Consider the following 5,000-nt stretch of genomic DNA (forward strand, 5'->3'; position numbering starts at 1 on the left):
CCAGTGCCTGCGTCGCACGAAGTAGTCAACCGACAATCACTCCACCCGCACCCGCACGTGCCCCACCCCAACCGCCGAAATCGCAACTCCAGCGGATGAACGGCGGACTCTTCCCGCACTCGTACGTTGCAATCCACCCCTATATCTTGCGTTTCACGAAGAGTTATATCCAATATGCCAAATTCCCGCTGTCCCTATACATGCTGTAAGTCTGTGCACACAATATGAACCACACATCAGCGAGACACTCTATCACACATTACTCTCTGCCTGTAACAGACACAGATACAATATGTAAGCACCAGCATGGACCAACGTCCGGTGCATCCTCTCCGCCACAGTACACCATCCACACTATGATAACCACACCAGGGGGTCCAATTCTAAAATAGAATATCCCACCCGTCCGACATCCACAATTGCTCAGATAAGCCACCAACACCCACACATGTCCTACACAGGGGTGCACCCAACACCACCACACTGCCTCCTGTTACGGCACAGAAACAATGGCAGGAATGAATCACACAGGTCTGCCGCTCCCTTGCCGCAACCACAGACGCGGCGCGCCTCCAGTCACGAGCGAAAAGCGCATCCTGACGAGACATAACTGCTGTGACATACTGAAGCTGCCTCAGACATTCACTTACAATGATCACTACCAACGAACCTCGGCCCCCCCCCCCCCCCAACACACTCTCTTACCACGTTGTGTACTGTAATCCAACCCATTTCGCACCTTAACCTAACCCATTTTGCACCTTAACTTAACCAAATTCGTAACGCAATTTGTACCGCAATGTAACGCAATGTGTACCGCAATGTAACGCAATGTGTACCGCAATGTAACGCAATGTGTACCGCAATGTACCGCAATGTGTACCGCAATGTACCGCAATGTGTACCGCAATGTGTAACGCAATGTGTAACGCAATGTGTACCGCAATGTGTACCGCAATGTGTAACGCAATGTGTACCGCAATGTGTAACGCAATGTGTACCGCAATGTGTAACGCAATGTGTACCGCAATGTAACGCAATCTGTACCGCAATGTAACGCAATTTGTACCGCAATGTAACGCAATTTGTACCGCAATGTAACGCAATTTGTACCGCAATGTAACGCAATTTGTACCGCAATGTAACGCAATTTGTACCGCAATGTAACGCAATTTGTACCGCAATGTAACGCAATTTGTACCGCAATGTAACGCAATTTGTACCGCAATGTAACGCAATTTGTACCGCAATGTAACGCAATTTGTACCGCAATGTAACGCAATTTGTACCGCAATGTAACGCAATTTGTACCGCAATGTAACGCAATTTCTACCTTAACCTAACCCACGTTGTGCCTTAACCTAACCCACGTTGTGCCTTAACCTAACCCACGTTGTGCCTTAACCTAACCCACGTTGTGCCTTAACCTAACCCACGTTGTGCCTTAACCTAACCCACGTTGTGCCTTAACCTAACCCACGTTGTGCCTTAACCTAACCCACGTTGTGCCTTAACCTAACCCACGTTGTGCCTTAACCTAACCCACGTTGTGCCTTAACCTAACCCACGTTGTGCCTTAACCTAACCCACGTTGTGCCTTAACCTAACCCACGTTGTGCCTTAACATAACCCACGTTGTGCCTTAACCTAACCCACGTTGTGCCTTAACCTAACCCAAGTTGTGCCTTAACCTAACCCAAGTTGTGCCTTAACCTAACCCAAGTTGTGCCTTAACCTAACCCAAGTTGTGCCTTAACCTAACCCAAGTTGTGCCTTAACCTAACCCAAGTTGTGCCTTAACCTAACCCAAGTTGTGCCTTAACCTAACCCAAGTTGTGCCTTAACCTAACCCAAGTTGTGCCTTAACCTAACCCACGTTGTGCCTTAACCTAACCCAAGTTGTGCCTTAACCTAACCCACGTTGTGCCTTAACCTAACCCACGTTGTGCCTTAACCTAACCCACGTTGTGCCTTAACCTAACCCACGTTGTGCCTTAACCTAACCCACGTTGTGCCTTAACCTAACCCACGTTGTGCCTTAACCTAACCCACGTTGTGCCTTAACCTAACCCACGTTGTGCCTTAACCTAACCCACGTTGTGCCTTAACCTAACCCACGTTGTGCCTTAACCTAACCCACGTTGTGCCTTAACCTAACCCACGTTGTGCCTTAACCTAACCCACGTTGTGCCTTAACCTAACCCACGTTGTGCCTTAACCTAACCCACGTTGTGCCTTAACCTAACCCACGTTGTGCCTTAACCTAACCCACGTTGTGCCTTAACCTAACCCACGTTGTGCCTTAACCTAACCCAAGTTGTGCCTTAACCTAACCCAAGTTGTGCCTTAACCTAACCCAAGTTGTGCCTTAACCTAACCCAAGTTGTGCCTTAACCTAACCCAAGTTGTGCCTTAACCTAACCCAAGTTGTGCCTTAACCTAACCCAAGTTGTGCCTTAACCTAACCCAAGTTGTGCCTTAACCTAACCCAAGTTGTGCCTTAACCTAACCCACGTTGTGCCTTAACCTAACCCACGTTGTGCCTTAACCTAACCCACGTTGTGCCTTAACCTAACCCACGTTGTGCCTTAACCTAACCCACGTTGTGCCTTAACCTAACCCACGTTGTGCCTTAACCTAACCCACGTTGTGCCTTAACCTAACCCACGTTGTGCCTTAACCTAACCCACGTTGTGCCTTAACCTAACCCACGTTGTGCCTTAACCTAACCCACGTTGTGCCTTAACCTAACCCACGTTGTGCCTTAACCTAACCCACGTTGTGCCTTAACCTAACCCACGTTGTGCCTTAACCTAACCCACGTTGTGCCTTAACCTAACCCAAGTTGTGCCTTAACCTAACCCACGTTGTGCCTTAACCTAACCCAAGTTGTGCCTTAACCTGCTCTGTAATTGGCATATGACACGTTACATTAATCCAGTGTTGTCTAACCACAACCCTCTGAATATAGTTCGCTACTCGCACCGCCCACCCTCTTGTGTATCGTTTCATGTTCAACACTTCGCAAGTGTTGCTTACTTTTTACATGCTCCCGCTGTACACTGTAATGTGGACGACTGCAGGATGTACATCGCCCCCACCCTCCCCCCTGCCTTCGCACGCTGGTCGTTCAGGTGCTTGCGTGTTCAATGCCCTTCGCAGCTGTTCACTGGCATTCGCATGTCGAAGCGCTCAGTCTACGTCGTGGTACGGCCTGTGTCCACTGTCCGCTGATGTCGTAAGCTTAACCCTCACATTGTACTGCACATAGGTCCGTATGTACTGCATGATACGCTGTGGCACATGTGTGACCGTACAACGACTGCGCCCAACAACAGCGAACCATACGGTCCAAATGTTGTGCACTCAGCCACGTGCCGTCTCCCCATAACAGCTACATTGCAGTGTGGTACGCCATAGAGACGTGTGGGATTAACGGACGCCCTGGATGGCGATCAGCATGAGCCGTCTGTTGATGTAGTGGCGCGTGTATTCAAACGTAGTCGTCTCTTCTCACACAGTGTGATAGCATGGTGCACCGCGTTCCACATCTGCGACATGGTACAGATGCTGGTTGACAGTCGGTCTCGTAATGGACATCGCATACGTAGGGGGCCACCTCCCACGTGTTCTCTAGTCGTGCACATTTTGTTGCGTGTATGTGGGCAGACGTAGTGTGTCGTGACACCTAACAGACAGGTATGCAATAATCGTTGCATTTGCAAACTGGGATGGACGTCTACGTTTGCTGGTGACGTTACGCAAATGAACAACTGGTAAACCCATTGTGGTGCGGTTGTTGTTGCTGGAGGTAAATCAGTAAGGGCAAATCTGTGTGTGAAGCGATACGCGGCGGTGGCTGGGTGGGACCGTCCCCGGCCGGTGAGGGGGGGCCGCCCGGCGTGCTGGCCGCGCGGTGCGTGGGCGCACGCGCTACAGCCGGCTGGTGGGGGCGCCCAGTGGCAGGCGCGCCGGCCGACGGACGCGGCAGGCGGCGCAGCTGCGCGCCGGGGCACCCTGCGCGCGGCGCCGGGCGGCCAAAGTGGGTCCTCGCGGGCCCGGTGCGAAGCGCGGTGGACATCTGCAGTGTGCTGGTCCGACTGAGGACTGTGTGCGTTGAGGATGCGCCGCCGCCCGGCACTCGGCGCCGCGACGCCGTCTGCTGCTCGGTCGCCCCAGCGGTTCTCGCTGGTGGTTTGTATCGCAGTTGTGCAGACGTGTTGGCACGTGCGCTGTGCTGGGAGAGTTCGCTTCGGCACCCACGTGGGGCCTTTGCCCTTCTGTGGCGCTGGCGTTGGAGCTGCCGGTCACCGTAGGTGGCGCGTGTTGTCTCCCGCCGGCAATGCCACGACAGCACGCTCCCGGGCCTCTGTCGGCAGCGGCAAGCTCAGTTGGGAGCACGGGTGGTCGCACCTAAAGCGTCTACTCGCCTAACTCCGGGCGATTGCGCCTCTCTCGAACCCGACCAAGTACTTAGGACGGCGCTGCGCGCCGCCGGGACCTGAGAGGGTTTCGAGGTGTATTGTGCAGGGGAGCTCAGCCTCCTCCTGTTTGCAGAATAATTGAGCGGACGCTTGCGTGTTCGCGCGGGCCCCTGGGACACACTCCCGGGCGGCCGGCTGCTCAGCTCTAGTTGACGCAGCTCCCTGGTTGATCCTGCCAGTAGTCATATGCTTGTCTCAAAGATTAAGCCATGCATGTCTCAGTACAAGCCGCATTAAGGTGAAACCGCGAATGGCTCATTAAATCAGTTATGGTTCCTTAGATCGTACCCACGTTACTTGGATAACTGTGGTAATTCTAGAGCTAATACATGCAAACAGAGTCCCGACCAGAGATGGAAGGGACGCTTTTATTAGATCAAAACCAATCGGTCGGCTCGTCCGGTCCGTTTGCCTTGGTGACTCTGAATAACTTTGGGCTGATCGCACGGTCCTCGTACCGGCGACGCATCTTTCAAATGTCTGCCTTATCAACTGTCGATGGTAGGTTCTGCGCCT

The 5,000-nt window shown here is 52.6% G+C and overlaps 1 non-coding gene across 1 annotated transcript in view; it reads left to right on the plus strand.

Annotated features, from left to right (window-relative positions):
- The first annotated feature begins 4,643 nt into the window (after positions 1-4,643).
- Positions 4,644-5,000, plus strand: part of LOC126118122 (small subunit ribosomal RNA) — a 1,909-nt gene continuing 1,552 nt past the window's right edge. Inside the window, exon 1 of the ribosomal RNA XR_007525579.1 lies at positions 4,644-5,000. This exon is cut by the window's right edge and continues 1,552 nt beyond it. This is a non-coding gene — a ribosomal RNA (small subunit ribosomal RNA).

This window comes from Schistocerca cancellata, unplaced genomic scaffold (assembly GCF_023864275.1).
Source record: "Schistocerca cancellata isolate TAMUIC-IGC-003103 unplaced genomic scaffold, iqSchCanc2.1 HiC_scaffold_334, whole genome shotgun sequence".
Taxonomy (NCBI): domain Eukaryota; kingdom Metazoa; phylum Arthropoda; class Insecta; order Orthoptera; family Acrididae; genus Schistocerca; species Schistocerca cancellata.